Source organism: Silurus aristotelis, assembly GCF_946808225.1.
Source record: "Silurus aristotelis genome assembly, chromosome: 3".
Taxonomy (NCBI): Eukaryota; Metazoa; Chordata; class Actinopteri; order Siluriformes; family Siluridae; genus Silurus; species Silurus aristotelis.
This window is the reverse complement of record NC_139576.1, coordinates 33,358,389-33,384,280: the sequence shown is the minus strand read 5'-3', so window position 1 is coordinate 33,384,280 and position 25,892 is coordinate 33,358,389. Positions and strand designations below refer to the sequence as shown.

The following is a 25,892-nucleotide window of genomic DNA, read 5'->3' as shown; positions in this document are numbered from 1 at the left end:
TGTGTGTGTGTGTGTGTGTGTGTGTGTGTGTGTGTGTGTGTGTCTGTGTGTGTCTGTGTGTATTAGAATTCTACATCATTCTCAATCCTGTCTCTTGTTTTCTAAGTCTTTTTCCCCACCTCTATTTTTTTTTTTTTTATGTGTGTCTCTGTGTGTGTGAGAGAGTCTTAACCTGTGCAGAATGGCCGCCTTATCTTCACGGAGTTGCTAAATCTCCTGTGATGTCCTAAGCCCTATTCAGACGGGACTAGTTTTCCAAACGACGTTTGAGTTAGAATTTTTTTCAGCCGACATCTGTCATTTCATGTATGGATTCGTACGGGACTAACATCTCTGTGTTTATTGCGGAGGTAGGAATGTCTGTGTTTTACATGTGGGCGTTGCACAAGACCTATACATCCATTATTGGTGCGCAGAAAGCAGAAATTTGAATACTGGCACGCTAGGGTTAGTACGGTAGTTCAGGTTGACCAAAACACACAAGTAAACGCGTTTTTGAAAAAAACGTTTTCGCCAATCACAGAAATTCGCATTCGGACGGGATTGGATTTCTCATAGGAGCGGCGAGTTTGCTGAAATACAGTAGGTAATTTGCTCTGGAATTTTTACAGAGGTCGTGTGAGAAAAAGACAGACATGGCAGATTCGGACGGGATTAAAATCACAAAGTACCTCTGTGAAACAGAAATTTCTCTAACGACCACCTGTAAAACTAGTCCCGTCCGAATAGGGCTTTAGGCAGCTTGTCATTGCTTGGTAAACTGTGTGTCTGCCTCTAGTGTTGCCTGGAGATACAGCCAGTTTTGATCTGTTCTCCCTCGAAATTCAAGCTCTCGTGGGTCTCCTGAACTCATTAGACTCTGAGGGAGATGGTGAACTACAGTGTAAACTACCAGTGGCAATTCGACATTGTGCAACCTGTCACTCAGCACTGACCATTCAGGAGAGTCACTCAGCACTGACCATTCAGCAGTGGTCACTCAGCAGTGGCCTTTCAGCATGCATTCTGCATCACGCAACCTACTGAACAGCAGCTAAGATAGCAAGAATCACCTTATATGCGATCAGTTCTATACCCAGTAATGTTGAGTGTTCTGAATCCTGTACCGTGTTTTGACTGACACGCTGGGGCGAGTACGATCCCCTGATCCCCACACCAGATAGTGAAAATCCTAACATTTTGTCCTTCGAGCTGGATAGGAAACCTTCCTAACAATTGGTCGTGATTCTGTCCATTGTGACTGTGTATGTAAGGGAGTGGCATTGCATGACTACAGCACAGTGCTGTGCATAAAAGCAGACCGACCCGGGCGGGAGAATCATTTCTTCTTCGCATTTTTGAGAACGCACATCAGGATGGCCTCGCAGGAAGAACGTCTCCGCGCAACAGGCTTTAGCCTGGCTTCAGGAAATGGACGGAGCAGACTCTGATGGAGGAGAGATTTCAATTGTCCAGCAGGCCACTGATACCTCTTTAGAAGAATCCGAAAAGGAGACAAAACAAGAACCCAACATGCTTCCACGGAAGATGCACCGTGGTACTGGGAAGCCCTGTCTCTGCCAGACGGCAAAAGACGACACTGTGTGGGTAGAGGAGGACATTGAAATGCCCAGTGCAGTAGCAAAACACTCGTGCTTCACTGCGCAAGCTGAACCCACAGAGTCTGCTAAGGTTTGTCATTGCCATAGTACATATGATATTTATATAAACCTATTTAGAGTGAGGTTCATGTAAATTTACCATTCTCTATTTGTTTATCTTCGTAAAATTACAAGCGTGCTCCAAAGCTTCCTTTGCCTGTTAGACGTGGGAATGCTGCAGACCATCAGGAAATGCACGGTCCATCAAGCCCGCAGAACAGAGCGGGACTGGAATTTGGCAATTCATGAACTGATTGCATTCATTTCAATTCTGTTTGTAAGAGCAATCATGTGTCCTGTTGGTGCCAGTGTGGTTTGCTGGTCAGAAAGTTTTCTGGTGCCAGTAATCAAAGAGACAATGCCCTGAGATAGATTCATTTCAATTATGCAACACCTTCGATTTGATGACAAGGACATGCGGGCAGAACAGGTGAAAACAGAGAAATTATCTGGACACGCTTCAACAAGAACTGTGCTGAGAGTTTCACTCCAGGAGAACACATGACCATAGATGAGACCTGGGCAAACTACGGCCTGCTAATGACGCAATAAAAAAGCGCAGCTTGCACACAGTTATCTGGATAAGAGCCAACATGTCTGCAGTGTGGACTTATTTCAATATCTTAGAGAAAGACCCACGGATAGCGATTTGCAAAACATGCAATGCTGAAATTTCAAGAGAGGATGTATCTGCAAAGAGTTTATTCCAGTGATGTGCCAAGGAAAAAGGCATAACACAAAAAATATGGAATTCATTGCCTTAGATCATGTGGTCATCTTTGAAACATTCCCCGTAGATCCAGAAAATACTGAATTATTATAATATAATAATACGTTCCATTCACTTGAATGGGCTTCCAAATGTTCTGCAGGCAATTATTTTGTATAACAGACCGTTGCTAATAATAATTGACCGCTGTCTGTCTGTCAATACTATGAATGGTACCAAATAAATTATAATAATTTATAATAATAAATAAAAAACTTTTGTAATTGAATTTATTTTTTGAATTGCAATTCATTGATTTTAGTGAGGTTAGGATGACAATAATCTTTTTTGTTTTCTTATTCGATACACCACAATTTTACAAATATTTACAGAATAGTTTTATTCTTCCGATGATCAGTACCAGCTATTCAAAATATATAATTTAGTGCATTTTACAATGGAAAAAAGTTGAGCAGAATGAAGTTCAAGTTATCGTTGGTGTGGCCCTCTGACACAATTCAGTGAGACACAATTCTGAGTCTTCTTCTGGCCTCTGAGCTACTCTGAGTAAACAAATGCAAATGTGCCAGGCCTCACAGGTGTTTGGTGTGTTTGCACAACAAAAGCAGGAGAACAATGGAGCTGAAGGCCGGTAAAAATCTCAGCAGGGGTGCTAGTAGGTTTTAGGTCCAGGGAATTTACGCAAATTTGCACAGGTTTAGTAAATCTATTAATAACGTGATACACTTGGATAATGCACACGAAACCCCTGAACAATGGGGGTTTTTAAGACCAGAGTTGGGACACTAAGCGCCCCCTATAGGAAACCGTTAGTCAATGCATTTTAGGTTTAACAGAAACAAAGAAAATTTGATAAGAAATACAAATTGCGATCGTATTTATTTCAAGGCGTTTTAATAATATAAGTAAAATTATTATTCTTTTCTTTTGAATTAATAAAGAAAAGAAGCGACTCCGGTGGGACTCGAACCCACAACCTTTGAATCACATCGCTACTAGTGCCTGGCCTAGAAGTCCAATGCGCTGCCCATTGCGCCACGGAGCCACCTGTTGAATAGGGCAACATTTTATTAAATATTTATAAAATATATCTAAATGTTTGTTGATCCTAATTTATCAACATTTAATGATTTTGTATTATTTTTATTATTATTTAAATCATATTTTGTGCTCTTTTGGGGGGGGAAACCCCTTTTTACTACTGTACTAAACTCTACAAAGTTTTTCCAATAATTATTATATTGATTGAGTCACAAATAGTAGTTACTCAATATAATACCACATTAAAAGATACATTTTAAATTGCGTTTTTTTCGTAAGATGTTTGCATATAGACCAAACATGGGCAAACTACGGCCTGTTGGATTTATTAATCCGGCCCGCCGAACGTGACCGAATTATATTAAAATAGGTACAGGTAAACATGGGCGTAAATCCCGGGGGGGACCGGGATGACATGCCCCCCCATATCCAAGTATTATCCCCCCAAAAAAATTTATTAAAAAAATATCACACTCTCTATTGTGGAAAATAAATGTTTTCATACCTAAATAATTATGTAAGTAGAAAAAAACTCGCAAAAAAATGCATTTAGAAACAGTTGAGTTCCCCCTCCCCTTCCTCACAGTGGTTTGACCCACTGCCTGCTTTCCCAGTTCATCACACCTACTCTACACACACGAGTCAGGTGTGTGTCTGCGGCTCAATTAATGTTCAACTTCATTAACTAGGGTATTTTATTCACTTTAAATAAAGTGATTCTCTTTGATGTAGTTGATGCAGACTCATTCATAAATGAGTTGCGGTAAAAATGCTGATTAGCGATGTAATTCTCCATGAATCTGCTCTATTAGCGATTAAAATATGACTTATCTAGTGAACGTTAGCTTGTTTACGATAGCTTGTAGCATAGTGCACTGACACTAACACACCAAAGCCGTTTCCCATGCAGTGTTTTATTTGGGATGAATTGGTATAATGTTAATTTAACATTAACACACAATTAGCATATTGTTTATCTGTGCATTTACTAAATGAGCGCTGTGCTACATCTGAACTGACCCCACTGTATTTTTATAATCAATTTCTATTCTGTTCTTAAATGTCTTAATTAATTTCAATACAAAATTTTACTTTTTTTTTAATTCCTTGTTTTGCTTTGTCATTGAACCTGAGAAAAACTTGATAAAAAAATTATATTTTTTAATTATATTTTTTAAATATAGTTTTATATTCTGTCTCTTAGTTAAAATAAATCTACCATAAAAATTCTAGACTGTTCATTTCTTTGTAAGCGGGTAAATTTACAAAATGAGCAGGGGATTGAATAATTATTTCCCCCACTGTAGATATGAAGCTGTAGAAGTTGGAGAGCAGTTCTTACACTTACACTTTGTCCAATATCAAGTGTGCCAGATCACAAACATCATTTATTTCTAATTCCTTCACATTTATTTTAAAACTGTTTCATTTTTAGGTGTTTACAGTTGAGATCATGCCCACATCCAGTTAATATTACAGATACAAATGTGAATATTTGGACATTAAATAGATGAAATAAAATAAAATTTTTGTCATTTCAGAAGTGGGATTTAAACCTACATGTATATTAGGAGACCAGAATCCTCCTTAAACCATGGAGAAGGTCTGAATCTTTTTGACTTAAAGGTCCAAAAATACATAAATACTTGTTTTTAATGTGAAATCTTACTTCACTTTATTTAAATGCAGGGTCTGAGGCCAAGTACAGCAGATGCTGAATGGTCCAGATTCCTCAATGAGAGAGTCGCTGCACCTCAACAAGCAGCACAAGACAGATGAATAAAATGACGGGGCTCAAAAGTATCTCAGGCAGTTGCAACAAATCGGACAGCATTATCAGGATGAGGTCAGAGAGATGAGACGAGGTGACACACACTTACACACCGCTACAGTACAGTGTCCCATGAACATGCAGAAAATGTTTCATTTAGAGTGAAGACAGTTAGTTTCATTCACTGATTCATTCATTATGAAAGAAGAAAGACTTGGAAGCCTGAACTTTCTTCTGTCCAGGAAAACACTCACACTCGACCTCATTACTTTTATCTGTACTTCTTTTCAGGTCCAGCCACATGCAGCAGGTACATACTTGGACCGTCCTACAGAGGAACACACACGTAAGGAGAAAAAGGTACACACACCCCTACACATCTACAGAGTCAGTGTGTGGAATGAAACTTATTGCTGTTCTTTTTAGCCTACAGATATGGAAACTGCTCTGAGGCAGATTCTCCAGCAGAACCAGAAGGAGAGGAGATGCAGAGAAGAGATAACATCAAGGTAGATACATTCCTCTACATGTAGATGTCCACACATGAAGCTTCTCTGTTCATCAGCATTCTGTTACACAGAAACGAGTCATGATTGAGATCAAACTGCAAGATGAAGGACAGCAGGCTAAAGGACACAAAGAACCATCAGAAATGGATGAACAATTTCACTGACAATGAAGCTATAAGAACAGATAAACAACCCTATAATATATTACAGTGTTTTATATGTTGATCTAAAGAAATAAAAAGAAGAAAAGTAGATTCTTAATCACACCGCGTGGCGTTTACCTCAATATGGTTGACACTTTTCTAAATGTAATACAAAAACTAATAATTGATTGTAGCTGTAGAAGATGCCCCTCTACCTCAATTTCTTGAATGAAAATCTTTTCTTTTTCTTGTATGCAAATACAGTGGAACCCGGTTATGTCGATGTCCTAGGGGGTCGCCAAAAAGCATAGAGGTAACCGATGATCGAGATAAACTAAAATCAATATGGCGCCAATATATTAACATGCTAGACATTTCTTTATGTACATGATGTGCGTTAATAAATAAGAATGTGCATGCACGTGTTTTTGAAGGGGTTTTTTACACAACAGCGTTGCCGCGATTTGTTTGATAAAGGCATGCTATAAAAATACATACAGTACATGTTTGTTAACTGTCAGGAATCCACCTGTCACGCCCCCTTCGGCCCCCCCTTCGGCGTTGCAGGTGCTTTCTCGGACGCTTTCTCTGAAGCTCCCGGCTTCAATCGCGCACATATGGTGCTCGTTTAACATTCATCACCAGCTCCTATTTAAACTTCCACACTCTCACCGTCCGTTATTGTTGGTATATGTTTGTTCACGGCGGTCGCTGTTATCGCGCATGCGTATTCCGGTACGTGTCTTCCCACCGGCACTCTCTCAACGTCTGCGCTTTTCTTCCCAAAGCGCATCGCGGATTCCCCCCCCGATCCTGCCTTTGTTCATTCTATGCTTTTGCTGCTCATACCACGTTCTCCCGTGTGCTGTTCAGCGCCGCGCTTCTACTTTCGCCTCCCGTTCATCGCATAACATTTAACAACAAAAGGCATATGTGCACTAACTAACAGCAGAGATTCACCAGTATACAATACAACATCTGTGGCATCTGTAAGGCTTGATTTTTCCGCCACTTTCTCGAGTTCTTCTGCGGCTGCACAGTGCCAATCGAGATAACTGACGTTAAATGGCAATTTTTTCCCCCCTTGTGCTCGAGATGTAAGGGTTCGGCGACATAAAAAAGTCGACATACCAATAAAAATGCTTAGAAAAAGCGAGAATTTGGCGGTTCCACTTTAAAAACGTCGACTTAATAGGGTTGTCGAATTAACCGAGGTCGAGATAAGTGGGTTCCACTGTATTTCCATACATCTATCCAACCAACCGCTAGAATACACACAAAAAAAAACGTCCAGCATGAGCGCATTGTGTATGTGAACTGACCAGTCAATGCAGGGTTTGCTTAAAGCAATAGCTAATCATCAGAGGTGGCAAAAGTACACACATCCTTCACTTAAGTAGAAGTACAGGTACTTATGTTTTAAAAAACGTTTGTAAAGGTTAAAGTACTGACTACACTTTTTTACTCAAGTTAAAGTAGAGAAGTTTGGGCTCTGATATATAAAAAGTAGCCGTTACCACTACATGTTTTAGTGTCATGCAGGCATATAGGCATTTAGATCTAAAATCCTAAGACTAACATAGATAGATAAGAAAAACACAAATAGAAGGATAGAAAAGACAAACAAGTAGACAGAAATTTGTAAAAATAGTTTTTTTTGAGGGGATAAGAAACACAGGCTTGTATGTCAGGATGGCCGAGCGGTCTAAGGCGCCAGCCTCAAGGTTCAATACCTTCCAAGAAACTGAGTGTTCTGGTCTCCACATGGAGGTGTGGGTTCAAATCCCACTTCTGACAGTGACTTTATTTTCATTAGAAATCAAAACAATAATAAAATAATTGTTCTCCTTTGTATTTCAAACACAGACATACAGAATAAACAAGTAGAGGGTTACCTAATAGTGGAAAAAAAAACTGTTAATACAGACTAGCAGGAAGATGGATATATAAATTAGACAGATCGATACATCTCAATAGACTTAAAGCACTTTTGTATGTCACTCTGAATAAGGGCGTCTGCTAAATAAATAAAACCCAGTCATTAGGGAGGCACAAGCCAGTGCACTCTTAGTGCCGGTCCCATGCCCAGATAAAAGGGAAGGGTTGAGTCAGGAAGGGCATTCAGCGTAAAACATGTGCAAATTCAAATATGCGGATCACGAATAAGAATTTCATACCAGATTGTTCGAGGCCCGGGCTACCAACGACCGCCACAGGTATTGTTAGCCAACAGGGTAATTGGGCTACTTTTGGCCGAAGGAGGAGAAGGAGAGGAGGAAGATGTCTACAGAACCAGCAGGAAAAGGAGAAGTGTAGGAGAGTGGAGGTTCGGGTTGGTATTTTAAATGTTGGTACTATGACTGGTAAAGGGAGAGAGGTAGCTGATATGATGGAGAGGAGAAAGGTAGAGATGTTGTATGTTCAGGAGACCAAGTGAAAAGGGAGTAAGGCCAGTAACATTGGAGGTGTTTAAACTGTTCTTTCATGGTGTGAATAGAAAGAGAAATGGTGTAGGGGTGATTCTAAAGGAAGAGTACAGTAAGAGTGTAGTGGAGGTGAAGAGAGTTTCTGATAGGGTGATGAACTTGATGCTGGATTTTGAAGGAGTGATGATAAATGTTATCAGTGTTTATGCTCCACAAGTCGGCTGTGAGATGGAGAAGAAGGAAAAAATCTGGAGTGAGTTAGATGGAATGGTGTAGCAAGAGTCATGAAGCTAGAAAGGTACTTGGTGTGACATCTGGAAATAGAAAGGAAGACAAAGAGACGTGGTGGTGGAATGAGGAAGTGCAGGAAAGCATAAGGAGAAAGAGGTTGGAGAAACAGAATTGGGATCTGCAGAAAGATGAGAAAAGTAGGCAGGAGTACAAGGAGATGCAGCAGGTGAAAATGGATGTGGCAAAAGCCGAGAAAAAGGCATATGAGGAGCGGTGTGAGAGGTTGGACACTAAGGAAAAAGAAAAGTATTTGTATCAATTGGCCAGGAAGAGGGACCAAGCTGGGAAGGATGTGCTGCAAGTTAGAGCAATAAAGGTTGGAGATGGAAATGTGTTAACTAGTGAGGAGAGTGTGTTGAGAAGGTGGGGGCAGTATTTTGAGCAGCTGATGAGTAAGGAAAATGAGAGAGAGAAAAGGTTGGATGGTGTGGAGATGTTACCTGGAAATAGTCACCTGCAAGCTTTTCTATATAAATACACACACGTATTTAGTGTGTTTTATTGTATCTAATTTTGTGACTGCACTGTGCAGGCAGAAGACAAAGATGTCATTCAAGAGTCTATGGAGGAGACTACTGTCGGAATTGACGGTCCTTGAAGGCCAGATGGTATTTCAAGACTTGGATAATGTTGCATGAACTACTGCCATGTTGTTTAGTTTAATGTATGCTTTGAACTTAAACTACCCATCTAACTTAAACTTAACCTACCCATCTAACTACCCACGCACTGTATAACCTGGACTTAACACTTAACACACACTCATTACTCATCTCAGCCCATTTCACCATCATTTATTTATTATTATTTATACTTTACCGTACTACACTGTTTACATGCTGTCTTTTGCACCTTTGACTGTTTTTTATTATACTATACTGTTATTATACTACACTGTTTACATGCTGTCTTTTACAACTCTTGACTGCTGCTGTTTTTTGCACTACACTGTCTCTGTTAATATTCACTCTCGGATATAGTTTTTACAGTTCTCCTCGCACAATACTGTATAATCAGAGTATACAGTAGGTTTACTGGTTGGCGCTATCTCAGGTTTTGTGTTTTGTCTTGTGTTGTCTGTCTGTACTGTTTCTTGTCTGCACTGTTTGCACTAGGTTGCACTCGATGCACTTTATGTAGCTTGTGTTGTGTTGTAGCTCTATGTTGTTGTTTAGTGTAGCACCAGGGTTCCGGAGGAACGTTGTTTAGTTTTTACTGTGTACCACTGTGTATAGTAGAAATGACAATAAAAGCCTCCTGAGACTTGACTTGACTTAACTTAACTGAAGTATACATTTAAAGTATTGCAGAAAGTTGTCATGGACCTTTAGGGCCTGCACTGCCCAACAAAGCACAAACTCTCAAAAACAGACTATTTCAATGAGCGGATGTAGGACTTTTTGGAGACAATGTGACAGAGGCTCGATTAAAATTGTTTGGACATGTGCAGAGGAGGGACATGGGGTATATCTGTAGGAGAATGCTGAGGATGGAGCTGCCAGGAAGGAGGAAAAGAGGAAGACCAAGGAGAAGGTTTATGGATGTGGTAAGGGGAAGACATGCAGGTAGTTTGTTTGAAAGAGGCAGATGTTAAGGACAGAGTAGTGTGTAGACGGATGATCCGGCCTGGCGACCCCTAACGGGAGCAGCTGTAAGGAGAAGAATTCTCTTGGTCTGTTGTTGCCGTTTCATTGCAATGGTTGTGAATTCAGTGTCTGAATAGATTAAAAAGCCTTTGGAGAATCACTTTAAGAACTCTGCATCTGCACTACATTTTGTATGCTACCTCACATACATCTTTGATTCTGTATATGTGGCGTGAAGCCTTGAATAGTGTAACTGTGCTTTAGGATTACACTGCAACATCCAAGTGCAGCATCTGTGATATTTTCAGATTTGATCTTTAAATTAAGAGCCCTTACTGTATTGACCGTTGTTGCTGTTTCGTTGCACTGTTGGTGGATTCAATGCACGAGTGAGCTTACACATTCATAAGTTTTGGACACCCAATTTGCACTGCGTTTGTACACATTACATGGATAGAATTTTTGGATATACAGCACATGTTATTTTGGTTCAGTGAGGTTTTATAGCAAATATATTTATTGTTTTCAAACTTTTGGGGTAATTATATTTACAATTTTTTACGTTATTTTTCTGTCTAAGACTGTATCAAACTTTATAGTTGTGGGAAAGCAAAGACTTTGACACCTTGCTCTGGAACTTATTCTTTGTATATCCAAATAAATATGTTTACTAAAAGCTGTTTTAATATGCTTTTGTGTATGCCCTTTTTATTGTACAGTCTTTAAGAGTTAAGCATACTGAAGCTTTGTAAAGTAATAGTGTGAGACTTAATTGATCTGGCAAAACATCCAACAGAGATAAGATGTTAAACGGGGTAAAATCACAGTGACAAAAACACAAATTGATAGGTGCATGCAAGATTGACTGGCTTGCAAATGCTATCTCCTGTGAAGTTCAACACGCTATGTAACAATCAGTTCAGAAAATACAAATGAAGTATAATCTAGGTACTTGTATAATCAAGTGGAGTAATATAGACAAACATATACGAATAGACAATCTAATACATTGATATAGCTAAATTCAATAAAAGTAGAATATCAAACAGCATTATAAAAAGAATAAAACCCATTGCAGATGCAGGAAGACAAAATAGGCCGCAAAATGGTTGTTCGCACTTGAAGGCTGAAGCAATGTATAGTTGGACTCAGAGAGAATAAAGGTTTTATACATATTCATTTTGTCTCAATCAAACCAGATAAAGGCCGAAAATAAGGTGAATGGAGGAGAGCAGGAACTCCAAACCCTGAGCTTGTCATTGCTTGGTAAACTGTATGTCTGCCTCTAGTGGTGAAGCGTGGAAATACAACTGAATAGGAATCCTTTCTTACAGTAAGCACCACAAAACACCATGGAAATGCCTGGCATGCGATGTTCACCTGTGTCTTTAGTTGAACAGGAACTGCTTTCAAAAGTGGAACAGGGATTTTTAAAACAATTTTAAATAAACCACAAAGGAAACACATTCTTACTTGTAATACTGTACTTCTCACTGTGATCCTGGCTCAGTGATCCACAGCTCATTATGTAATCGACAGCTCATTATGCGACCCATTGTCTACGAAGCTGTCAGTCACAGCATGTCGACGCCTCTTCGCATATGGCCTTTCAAAGTATAAAGTGTCTTTTACATTTTAAATCAATGTATTGTTTAATGTGAATGAGCAGGCAGGATGATTTTCACATGATTAAAAAAAAACCTACATTAGAAGATCTGTTCTCAAAAAGTCTTGGGGAAACATGTTTACTATCGGGTTTTGTGGCTTTATTTCAATGAGTTTTTTTTTTTTTTTTTTGCTTTTTCAAAAACCACGCATAAACCTTATTTTGTCAAAAATACAAACACACACATATAAGCTGTTTACATATTATGGTAGCCCAGTTTGTGCTGAGTACAGTGTAACAAGTCTTTTGTCAATAATATATTTAAAAGCAACTAAAAAGAACCAAATGTAAGAGCATGTCAAAATCTCTCAAGAGGCCAAAAACACCCTCAGACTCCAGAGGGTTAAATCTGTGTGTAAATAAAGTGCAAATGGAAAAAAACAATTAAACATCCTTTCTGCTAGTATCCTCAGATTCCTTTTTTTCCTTTTCTACAGTGGCATGTTATCTTAATAATTAAATTAGGAGGTGGACCATTGTTTCCCAAGGTGTGAAGAGCATTATTCACCATAAACCTTGACACTTTTTCATGTACAGCCTTTGTAAAAGAAAAAGTGTGACATAAAAGCAAATCAGTGTATGGCTTTACACTGTACACTGCTCTGCATAATCTTTTCTGAAAATTAGCTTAGTATGTGTCATTTGGACCTTTTTTATATACAAAAAAAATAATTGGTTGGACAATTTTGCAGAATAAGAAAAAGCTCTACAAGGAAATTGTGATCAAGGATTCCTTTACAGCAATCTGAACACATAATGCCATGAAGGTATAAGATTTTTGTGTGCAATATCTTCCCATATGCAAATCTTTAGCTGGCCTAAGAACACTTAGGCCAGAGTAATTTTTAATCATACATTTAATAAATGTCACAATTTTATAGGAGCCACCTTTCATTGGGAATAAGTGTAAGAATGTAGTGCTTAAATGTGATTAGCAGAGAGGTGGACATCGATCAAGATCACAGATAAGGATGAGTATCGCTTCAGAGTGAAGAACAGTAAAACCTCTTTCAAAATTCTTTCACTTCAAGATCTGCATGTGGTCAGTACATGGTTGAAGAGAAGAAATGCTGGAACACAGCACTTTAACACTGCAGCAGCACGTTTTGAACTCAACCCTGTAGATATTTAAAACGCCAACAAAATACATCCATGACTTTTGCGTGTTCATTATTTGGCCTACACATGGTCACCAAAACAAAAGTCTAGGTTTAATTTGAGATCACTGGCTTGAACACTTGTTTTGTTATCATGATAGCTGAGCATGGTCTCCAAATGAATCCTTTACATTGTAATTCAAATTCGATTGACACTTCATCTGATATTGACAAGAACCCCACTGGGTTTCCCAGCACCGTTTGGAATCTAGAAGAGTAGAGCCGAGCCACTCTTTGCCACAAGATGTGAGTCCCATTTTGAATGCTTGCCGTGAGCAGAGTGGCGCAGCGGAAGCGTGCTGGGCCCATAACCCAGAGGTCGATGGATCGAAACCATCCTCTGTTACCTGTTTAATATCTCAGTCCCATTCCTCAATGGCAGTCTGAACACATAATACCATCGAGGTATCTGAATTCTGTGTTTAACATCTTCCTATATGCACATTTTCAGCTAGCCTAAGGACAGTTAGGCCAAAGTAATTTTTAATCATACATTTAATAAATGCCACATAATTTTATATGAGCCCCTTTTCATTGGGAATAGGGGTAAGAATGTAGTGCTCGCATGTAATTCATTCATATAAGAATTAGTATTTTATTCAGAGTGGGGAATAGTAAAAACCTATTTCCAAATCCTATTACTTTACTATCTGCATGTGATTAGTACATGGGTGAAAAGGACAAATGCTGGATTCAAATGACCTGAAAACTTTGTGCACCAAACAGAAAGATTGGTTTCTTTTTAATGCAGGCAAGCACCAGTTAACTCATTGATGGATGTGCAAGGGTCATGGAAACCTTCTATAATCAAGGCTGAGAGGATAAGGTGATAGACCTGAAATTCGTTGGGGTCTCCCTGCATCGTGTTAAAATCGTGCCTACTACATTTGTGATCTTAGTTTCTTTAGATTCCCCACAGATTGTTCCACCAGAACACAGCTCTTTAACACTGCAGCAGAACTATTTAAAGTCATCCGTGTATTTAATTAAACCGCAAACGAAATGCGGCTGTCAGGATGGCTGAGCGGTCTAAAGCGCTGTGTTCAGGTCACAGTCTCCTCTGAAGGCATGGGTTTGAATCTGACAGGTGTGTACCTTCTTGGTCAGTTTTTCTGAACTGACCCCATGCAGGGGAGACTTGTTGAATTGATACTGTAAGAACATTAGAGAAAACTATTTAACATGCTGACTGTGTTCGATTCTACAGTTTGTTTGGATAATGCTCAAGTCTTCTGCTGCTCGTTTGATACTGAAATATTTTGGCAAAATTTCACTGAATATCGAAGACTCATCCAAATGCTTGAGCACATGTTTTGTTATCATGATGGTAAAGCATCATCTCTTATTTAAACAGGATCTGGTTCCAGGAATGGCACAAAAGTGTCCAGCTGTGTGGCTAAATCTGTGTGTAAATAAAGTGCAAAAAGAATGCAATGTCTTATCTGCTAGTATCCTCAGATTCCTTATTTTTTTATTTCCATAGTGGCATTTTATATTAATAATTCAATTAGGAGATGGATCATTGATGAACCTTGACACTCTCTTATTTACAGTGTTTGTAAAAGAAAAAGTGTCACCTAAAAGTAAATCAGTGTATTGCATAATGTGAACAAGTGAAAAGGACAGATTTCACAACAATGCTGTACAGAGTACACTGATCTGCATAATCCAGTCCTTTATTGTTTTCTGAAAATAAGCTTAGTATGTGTGTTTTGGACATATCTGGTTAATCGGAGAAATAAATACAAATCATTACTTTTTGACTAAAAAAGGCTAAACTTGACAAACTGAAAGAAAAACTGTGTGCAGTGCAGGATATCCTTTGTATTGTATTTGACAAGAGCTCGTGAGACTGTTTAACATAGAGCTAAAACGAGCACCTTTTGACTAGCATTTAAAGCGACCCTCGATCTCGACGGATCTAGGCTTTGGACTCGCTGATTAAATTCTGCAGTATTTATGGAAGGAGATTTGACCAAATTTATAAAGTGGCAGCGGTGGGATTTGAACCCACGCCTCCAAAGAGACTGGAGCCTAAATCCAGCGCCTTAGACCACTCGGCCACGCTACCAGTAGTTAAGCTCTGAGATAGTTCGGGGGTTCAAGCCCCGGTATCGCCAAGCTGCCATTCTTGGGCCCTTGAGCAAGGCTCTTAACCCTCTATGCTCCAGGGGACCCTTACGAGAAAATAAATCAAGGACCGTGACCTCGGAGCGACGCAGGGCCGCCTTCCCGTGGGTTTACCACCTGCAGGAGGAACTGTAAGGGACTGGTGCTGAGTGGATTGGGCAGCATTCGAAGGCGGGGGCCTTGACAGCCCGATCCCTGGACACGGAGAAGTGTCTGGGGAATCTGCTTAGACTGCTGCCCCGTGACCCGAATTACGGATAAGCGGGAGAAGATAAAATGAAATCAGAAAAAGTGGTACAAAACACACAACAGGCTGTGCAGTGTTGGCAGTCCATTGCATTTCCCCTCTGATTGTCAACAATTATCCACATATAATAACAGGATTCTGGAGCAAGTTTTTTTGCCACAGCTGCGACAATCTATTCCAATTCTATTTTAATTTGCATCTGTAAAAATAGCCACAATAGTGCTGCAACTTTGTATAAGTTTCCCCTTCATATTTCTCCTTATGCTGTCTTCTTTTAAATCTTTAAACGTGCGCAACCAATATTTATTTGCAACAGGTCTCTCTAAAAAGGCAATACAACATTTTCACAGAACATGTTTTAAAAGCAAACAATTTTTCCCGAAGACTCACATTCACATCTTTTTTTTTCTTGGCCTTCTTCCATGTTTTTAATTATTTTTAGCCATTCTTGAGGTATAGAGTTCTTGATTACATCATATTTATTTTCTATTTCTTGTCTGCTAAAATCCTCCTTTGCCTCCTCCATTATGTCCACAATGTATTGTGTTGGTAAAAACCCCTCTTTGAATTCATATAAAACATCTCTTACTTTCATAATACCCACATCCCACCATTTCTTAAAGAATATCTCTTTCCCCTGATTTAAAATGCCATTGTTTAAGAATAAAGGCTGATTTAAAATGTTTTCTCTTCCTTGTGGATTAAAATGTACATGAGTTAAAAATTATTCCCAGGCCCTCAAGAGTTCTTTATAAAAGTCTGGCAACCCCTCAGTCATCCAATTCTTTGTTTTCATCCACAGTATGTTGTCACCAAGACACTTGTTGCTACACTTAATTTAGAAAAAACCCATTGTTGCTTTCCATGCCGCATTGCTTTCTTCATCCATGTATTTTTTATCATTTTCACACTCAGACTGTTTTTTCTTTGTTCCACATCCATTAATCCCAGTCCTCCCTTCTCTATTGCTCATATTAAAGTGTTGTATGCAATTCTTGCGGGCTTCCCTTCCCATAAAAAATCTAAAAAACATTTTTTCAGCCTTTTTTTCTGCCCACAACGGCATAGATGATGTGTATAAAATGTACCACAGTTTAGAAATCATTTAGACTTTAAGAACTAAAACTTTCCCTTTTAGTGTTAATGTTCTCATTTTCCAAAATATCAACCTCCTTTCAATCCCTCCTAATATTTCCTCCCACACTGTTTCCTCTGCTTTCTTTTCATCCCTCCCCATTAAAACTCCTAAAATCTTTATTTCTTTTGCTTCCATAAAAGTAAAATGCTTCGTTAGAACCGTCGCCCTTCCCAATCTCATGTACACCGTTTATTTTGGCTCCTGATTCCCTACAGAACTTTTGTATGATTTGGATTGCTTTTTTCACCCCTCCAGATCTTTGACCAATAGCGTTGTGTCGTCTGCATTTTGAAATATTTTAATCTCTTCACCACTCGGCCACGCTACCAGTAGTTAAGCTCTGAGATAGGACTGCAAGCTTGTGGAGGAGATGCTGTTGCAGCCGGCCATAATGTCAGCAGCATGCATGAAACACGCTTAACAAAAGACTTTTGTTTGAGAACAAAGTGATACAAAGTGGAGTGGTCGCTTCAGCGGTTAAGGCGCTGGGTTACCGATCGGAAGGTCGGGGGTTCAAGCCCCGGTATCGCCAAGCTGCCATTCTTGGGCCCTTGAGCAAGGCTCTTAACCCTCTAAGCTCCAGGGGACCCTTGCGGGAAAATAAATCAAGGACCGCGACGCGGGGCCGCCTTCACGTGGGTTTACCACCTGCAGGAGGAACCGTAAGGGACTGGTGCTGAGTGGATCTTTGACCAATAGTGTTGTGTCGTCTGCATTTTGAAATATTTTAATCTCTTCTCCTTCGATGCCTAAAACTTTTATTCCTTGCTTTTGTTTTATAGTTAGTCCTAAAGGTCTAAAGTCTAAACTGATAATAAAACCATCTTTATTCTGCTCACGCATGTATCTTATCGTATCTTTTATACTAATTGTTGTGTCTGCTATATCTCTACCCTTTACACCGTACACTTGGTTAGTTTTAATTATGCTCAGCATTACTTCCTTCAGTCTGTTGGCTAAGATTTTGGATAGAATCCTAAAATCAGTATTTAGCATAGTGATTGGTCTGTAGTTCTTAAGATTTGTTTTCTCCCCTTTTTTCTTGTATATTAATTTTATTAAGCCCATTCCCATTCTTTGATTTAACTCTCCTTTTTAAAAAATACCCACATATACTTCTTTCAAAATACAAGTTAAAAGGTCTTGAATAACTATATATATCTTGAATAACTCAGGATACTAGCGGAACGGATGTTGCATTTTTTTCCCTTTTGCACTTTATTTATACACAGATTTAGCCACACAGTTGCACAATTTTGTGCCATTCCTGGAACCAGATCCTGTTCAAATGAGAGATCATGCTGTGTTCAAGCCAGTGATGTCAAATGGACTATTTTTGTCTAAAGACATGCTCAAGCATTTGGATGAGTCTTTATTATACACTGAAATTTTGCCAAAATTTCAGAAGACTTCGAACAGAGTCAACATGTTAAATAGTTTTCTCTCATGTTTTTTCAGTATCAATAACAACTCAAGTCTCCTCCACATGGGCTCAGTTCAGAAAAATTGACCAAGAAGGTAGACCCCTATCTGAAGTGCGATTCAAACCCACACCTCCAGAGGAGACTGCAACCTGAACGCAGCGCCTTAAAAAGCTCAGCCATTCTGACAGTCAGGCTTTGACTTTTCTTGCATTGGTGACCATGTCTAGGCCATATGGTGAACATGCAACAGTAGCAGATGTATTTCGTTCGTGGTTTAATTATCTACGGTGTTGACTTAAAAAAGTGCTGCTGATCCACTCAGCCATGGTTACAGAAGGTTTTCCCGATTCTGAACATCCATTAAAAACATTTGTTTTACTGATACGCCAAGTCTCAAATCAGCACTGAAATCAGCCATGATGCGCACATTCAGCATTTTACTGTCTGGGGGCGGCAAACACGGCAGCACGTTTTGTGCCATTTTTTTCTCATAACACCGAAACGAACATAAATTACTGTCTTTTTTGATCGAACAGAGCAACACATCATTCAAATATGTAAAGGCTCTACTTTTTTTATACACAATAATAATAATAACAACACAATGCTGTGCTTTTGTAAAGTAAAGAAAACAAATAGGGGGCGCTTTCTGCCATCTCTGTCATCTCTCTTCACATTTAGAACAGCGCGATTAAATATTTGAATTGACTGACAGCCCTAATATTAATATGATGTGAGGTCCAGTTACCAGTGTGACACTGAAACAAGTAAAAACAAAGCCTTTACTACTAATTAAGTACATGTCAAAGCCCAAACTTCTTCACTTCAACTTGAATAAAAAAGTATAGTCAGAACTCCACCTTTTACCAGAGTCTTTTAAAACATGAATATCTGTACTTCTACTGAAGTGAAGGATGTGTGTACTTTTGCCGCCTCTGCAAGCAGGCAGATGGAGAGATTAAATAGATAGATATTAATCGATAGGAAAGATGAGCAGGTATATAGGCATTCAGACAGAAAAACAAAAGACTTACATAAATAAGAAACACAAATAGAAGGAGAGATAAGACAAACATGTAGACAGAAATTTGTAAAAAATAGTTTTATTAGCCACTGAGGGGATAAGAAACACATGCTTGTATGTCAGGATGGCCGAGCGGTCTAAGGTATCAGACTCAAGGTTCTGTACCTTCCAGGAAACTGAGTGCTCTGGTCTCCACATGGAGGTGTGGGTTCAAATCCCACTTCTGACAGTGACTTTATTTTCATTAGAAATCAGAACAATAATGTAATAATTATTCCCCTTTGTCTTTCAAACACAGACATACAGAATAAACAAGTACATGGTTACCTATTAGTGGGAACGACAGGCAGAAAAACATGGCAGCATCAGTCGAGGATCTGGCAAAAAGTGTAACTGAGTTTCGGGAGACAAAAAGGTATCACTAAATGATCAAATAAACAAATCCTTTATCAATCTTTATCTTTATCAGATAACAGACAAGTATATATACACACTGGATAAAAGCCGAGCTTAAACTGTTCCTGGTTGGGTAAGAAAACATAGTAACCAGGGATGTGTGAACCCAGACAAACACTTTCTGTGTACCTTACATACTCACATCATAAAGATCCTATAGACACTGAACAGACAACATAGGAATGTGTTTAGAGAACCAGTGTGAGGTCCATCTTAATACTTACAGATATGAAAAAATAAAATAAAAATTTGCAGGTTGGCCGAACACTCGAGCGCCTTGCAACCCTTGTCAGACTGTCCAAAGAACTTCAGCAACTAGCTCAAGAATGGGACCCCCATATTCTTCATTTGTTGCAGTTCTCAAATGCAATCGAGGGTAACATGTCTGCTTATAACAAACCTTTTTACCCAGAAGAAAAAGCATTTTGGACCTTTGGCTGATCCTGAACACTTGGCTGTTGCAAACAAGAACAGAGCAAACACCGTACTAATACGTCTCTGTAGCAGCAGTTTTCAGTATGTTTACTGTAAATCTTGATTTTGAGCATCTTCTCACATTGTTTGTGGATTGTTCAGTTTTTTACTCATGTTCTTTGTCCATCTGAAACAGGACGACTTGGCTAACAAGGGCTTAAGGATAAACTCCCAATGTCAGTCCAAAATCTGACAAAAAAGCATAGTTGTGTTTGGAACAGAAAAACTCAGAAAAGATATCATTAAATCTTTATTCTCTGATGTTTAGTTCTTTATCAACAGAAAAGTGCTTCAGCAAGTCCTAATTTTATGATGGATTTTGTGTGCAGATTTGCCGTGGGAGCTGCAGCTTGCAGTGGTTTATGCCACTCATGATCTGGCAGCCAGCAACCCCAAAGTTGCTGTAAAGATTTTGGAATCATGGTGGCAAGACATCACAAAGCTCATTCCTCCAGCCGTCACCAAGCCTCAGACTCTCTTTCTGAATAATTTAATAGATTACTTTTATAGTGATTTACATCTAAAACTTTTGTTCATAAAGAAATAAAATACATTTTAGATCTTTACAGTGTTATCTGCTGTCTATTATAGTTTATGTTTATGTGGAAAAAGCCTGAATGCTATAGACTTCATGATGGAGACATCAGACAGTTTGGATCAGGACCAGCAAAACCCATCACAGTGAGCACTAGGACCTCAGGGCCGTATCCTTAGTCACCAGCTGTTCACACTGTGATTCATGACTGTGCTGCAATGCACTGCTCAAATCATCAAGTTCATCAGTCACATGACTATGGTGGGTCTCATCATCAAGAACAACGAGACGGCTTTCAGACAGGAAATGCAGTGGATAATGGACTGGTGCAGACTCAACAATCTTGTGTTTACCTGTGGAGAAACTCACCTGGTCTCTCAAATCCTCCAGCATTGTGGATGATTAAACATACACCCTTCATACACACTTTTACCCTCTGTGGTGCCTGAGAGCCAGGAAATGATACACCAGTGGAAGGTTGAAAAGTCACACCGTAACAAGAAACATGTTGATGTGCTGAAAACGGTGCACAATGAGAAGAAAAAATATTGATCATGTCAAAAAAATATATTAAAACTAAAGTAAAGAGTCTAGTTTGTAAATGTAAAAAGTAGAAAGTACAGATATTTATGTACAAATTTAATGAGTGAAAGTAAAAAGGTGTCTGAAAAATAAATAGTGAAGTAAAATACTGATACCAGAAAAATCGACTAAAGTACAGTATTGAAGTATTTGTAGTTCATTACTTCACATCTCTCCATTTTACACAGTAACTCTTTTGGAATTGAAGTTGTATTTCAGAGATTTTGTAGAGAAACAGGAGCAAGAAGAAATAAAGAAGGCAAACTGAAATCCAGTCAGAGTTTCTCACAAACTGTTCCTGCAGGAGGCAGACCAGGCAGCCGTCTCACATGAGCTGTTTTTTAGAACTTTCTATTGAAATATTTAAAGTTTCTCAAAGTCTGTTACACCAAACAATAAACAATCAGACAGTGTTATGTTAAGGCTGGATGCTGGTTTGTGATGGTTGGATGCTGGTTTGTGATGGTTGGATGCTGGTTTGTGAATGGAGGGAGGAGCCAGAAAAGCATAAGAAGGAAAAAATGCATAAGCGCACATGGAAACCCGGGGATATTTTATGAGGTTAATATTGAAGCTTCTGCTAGAGATGATGAATATGGCGGTGCAGCTGTGGCTGCAGTGAAAAGAGACTTGTTGAATTGTGTTCACTGGGTTTCCTGCTTTAGTTACCGGCATTCATTCACGCTGTATGAAATGTCTGTGATGCAGCGCTCTGTTATACTGCATATCTGTATAATTCTATAGCTGTGGCATCATAATGATGTTATTAAGAGGGGGATTGGGACTGAAGACCTGCCACTGTATAAACTATTAGAGACAACGAGTAACACTGTGCAGATCTACTGTGTATTTAATTTATTTATGTACATATATATACAATGTTATGACTATAATCTATAAAAAATATTTATAAAGAGATCACATTTTTAGGTTTTATGTGATGATGGAGGAAGCTGATCTAAGGCACTTGGTGACGGCTGAGGGAACGCGCTCAAATGTGATCTTGTTCTGCTTCAGGATCAGTTGCAAAACAAAGCCCAGGTGCTCGTAAGCTCTTAGTAAACGCTTCATGGAGAAAACATGAAAAGAAAAAGCTTTTAAACACATGCAAAGTTTATTATATACAACATGCTCTAAAATTAAAACACACCCAAATACACAGGACCAAAAACAGTGTTATTAAAAAAGGGGCTTCTCTGCATTTAATTGATGCTTTTTTTCTAAAACAACTCATATAAAGTGCCAGGAAAATTCCTTTGGAGTTTTTAGTCACTTACTTTACAAAAACATGCTGTATGTTACCACTGAAATGCTGCAGTAGTTCTACATTGTAAATTTGGACTTTTTAACTGAAGATCAAAGCATAGAGTAGAAGAAATTAATAACACTAATAATAATTAAGAAGAAGAAGAAGAAGAAGAAGAAGAAGAAGAAGAAGAGGAAGAAGAAGAAGAAGAAGAAGAAGAAGAAGAAGAAGAAGAAGAAGAAGAGAAGAAGAACTGCATTAGATATAGAAACAGTTGAATTGTAACCCATAGTTCACATTGACAATTGTCAGTCTCACACTGCCCTCTAGTGGCACTGTCAGTGCTTGATTTTTGCTTAATTCTGTGTAAAAACTATTAATCAGCTGTTTGTTTTAAAATATTTTTTATGAATATCTCTCTCTCTCTCTCTCTCTCTCTCTCTCTCTCTCTCTCTCTCTCTCTTTTTTTTTCTTCTTCTCTCAGACCAGAGTACAGATGTGTGATATTAAGGAGATGTGTGAGGATGTTTTCATTGTGTCTGGTTACAAACTACTGATGTTTTTGGGAGTGTAGATGAGAGAGCTGGTCTCATAGAAAATGATTATTAAGTTACTGAAAATAATTTGCATTGTTTAGTGGCTGTTTCTCTGATGTAGTGACTGGCAGAGTAATGAAAATACTCCACCATGTACAGTAATTGGGTGACAGTAGGTAGCGCAATAATGACCTTGTTTATTCATGACATAAGAATTAATGATGTCAACATTAATAAAAAAAAACACAAAGGTGAATGAGAGAGATCTCAAAGTGAGCTACCTAGTAGCTGAACTCGTAGCCTAATCAAAAAAAGCCCCACACTGTGGCAGAGACATTAATGCTACCTGCCTGCAAAGCTGCTGTCAACAAGATGCTCGGCCCTGACGCAGTTAAAGAAATAGCTAAAGTTCCTCTCAGATTACACAATTACCAGACGTATTGATGAAACTAAAAACAGAGAGACACTGAGAGCTGCTGAGCAAAAGCTGAATGAATCAATCGATCAGATGAATGAAAGTAGAAAATGTGATAAAAACCTAAAGTTTATTGTAAGATTTAAGTCATAATTGTTCAGATGCACAGTGTAGCAGCAATGACACAAAATTCACTTCACTACAAGAGCAAAAAGTATTGAAAAAATAAAGAAAAACAGATTAAATAAAAAATAAAAAATAAAACAATCCAATGTTATTTAAACTTTACAGGCACAAAATGAAGAAAAAAAAGAATAAGATATTTTCTGTTATTTTTCGCATTGTTTATGTCAAACATTAATTAATAAATAAAAACACAAATAAATAAATTAATTCTGGCACGGATGCAAAAAATAAAATAAATAAATAAAATAAATAATAAATAAATGAATAATAAAATAATAAATAAATAAATAAAAACACCACCAACCTCATTACAGGACCTTATTGAACGCAGTAACCGACCACGTGACCACTAGGCTACGCGGCAGGCCGGGAGATGACGTCACTCAATAGGCCGCTACATACTCTGTACAAGTCCAATGATTGGCTGAAACTTTGAAGAAACTCTGTATTGATTGGTCAGTTGACAGACATAATAGGCGTGGTCAACAAACAGCACTGCGATCCCTCAACTCACTCTTGTGTGTATCTTAGCAACTGTAGTAAACAAACCAGCAGCTAATAATCACGAGGCGAAATGTTTATACATTTTGATCGCGTTTTCATGTTTTTGTATTTTTGCAGTTATAAACTGACAGATTGATTCTGTTCCTCCATGTGGTGACGGCCACTGGAACACTCCAGTAGAAAGGTGTGTGTGTGTGTGTGTGTGTGTGTGTGTGTGTGCGCGTGAACATGCAATCGTGTGCTCTTGTTTTTTTTAGATGATCACCTCCAAACCTTCACCACCGCCTAAAGATAAAATATCACAAAAATAATCACTTTAAAATATTAACAAACAAAATCTAAAACAATAACAACAAAAATAAAAACATAAAAATAAACCCTGTGTCTCTGATTGCATTACTCCCCATTCTACTGGATCCACTGCATGGGGTTTACTGGGTGGCTCCTGAAACTTCAGATTAATACACACACACACCTCATGAAGATTACAGACCATCACACACTCCAGTGCTCATGGTAGTTTTTACTCCTTGGTGTTTTGTATTGTTTTAAGATTCATAATCACACTCTTGATATCCCCCAAATGAGGATGGGTTTCCCTTTTGAGTCTGGTTCCTCTCAAGGTTTCTTCCCCATGTAGCGCAAGGTTAAGAAATAGGACCACATGAGTCGCCTTTTCTAACAATAGCGCCACTTAGTTAGCTGCATCTAATTTTTTTGTTGCTATTCTTATTAAAATATAGATGACTAGATATAGATTAATATAATTAAGTATTAATAATAACATTTTATTAAAGGTAAATTGAGCAAATTTGTCATTTCAGAAGTGTGTATCAAACCCTTCACATTAATCGGTACCCAAGAAGTAGCTCTCAGTTTCAAAAACGTTGGTGACCCCTGATATAGAACGTCTGAGTACAGCTGAGGAGAGCAGAGGAGGAACACAGACACGACCCCATCTTCTGGCTTGATTCAGAATCTTTAGCAGAAGCTTTTCAGAGAGTTTTACTTTATACTATACAGATTGTTTCAGATATGAAGATATTTCAACTGGACTTTTTTTCCGGATTTTTTCATTTATTTCAATAAGATTTGTATTAAAACAGTTTATACATATTTCATAGAAGTATTGTATCGAAGATACAGCTGTATCGAAGATTGTATCGAAGATTCCAGCTCACTGGAAGTATTTAATGTTTCTTCTAAAAAACACACAACAAATCAGCAGCCCCTGTGGTGATATTTCACTTATTGTGTGTGTGGTAGACTTATCACCATGTGCCCTCACATTCATAAAAATACACCTAAAAAGTGTAAAATATTCACACAGATAGATTAAAAAAAAAACTCACACAAAAACTTCATCCAAAACATCATCCTCCTCCACACTACCCTGTCCTCTATTTCTGCTTCTTTCAACCTAAAATATATCAATAAATAATAAATAAATATAAAAGTAATTAATATAAAATTAAACCAGTTTATCATAAATTTAGGAGAAACCCACCACTCCAATAAGATACAATACAGAAAGGGAAGAGGAGGAGTCAGGACAGGAAGTGACATCAACTTCTATTATCAAGGCATTTATTTAAGAGAAGCACCCATTTTGATCAGGCAACTACATTTATAAACACAGATATGAGTATAAACAAGACAAATCAAATTAGTATGAATTGAAACAGGACATATAAATTTAACAGGGTAAATTATACACCTGTTACATACATCTATAGGTTTAAAACGAGGAAAAGGTTTGTTACGGCACATGCGATGTGGGCGTGGCTAAATGCCGCTGATGTGAAACGGAATCCAGAGATTCATCGTGTTTTATCTGTAAGTTTTACCGTCAAATCTTTCCATTCAACATGTTTCTATTATTTATACAGTAATATTCTTATAGGAAAGCTTTTTTAACAAGATTGAAGCCTTTTATACTTTTGAAGACGTTCGCGGAGGTATTTCTTCCCGTGATGCATTGCGAGATGCATAAATTAATCAGTTAAAATAAATATAAAAATTGTAAAGAAGTAAA

At 38.3% G+C, this 25,892-nt stretch overlaps 1 long non-coding RNA gene across 1 annotated transcript in view; it reads left to right on the top strand.

Annotated features, from left to right (window-relative positions):
* Positions 1 to 228: 228 nt before the first annotated feature.
* The window catches only part of LOC310724121, a 77,304-nt gene continuing 51,640 nt past the window's right edge, over positions 229 to 25,892 (top strand). The window contains exon 1 of the long non-coding RNA XR_014532959.1: positions 229 to 506. This is a non-coding gene — a long non-coding RNA (uncharacterized lncRNA). The remainder of the gene's footprint in view (positions 507 to 25,892) is intronic.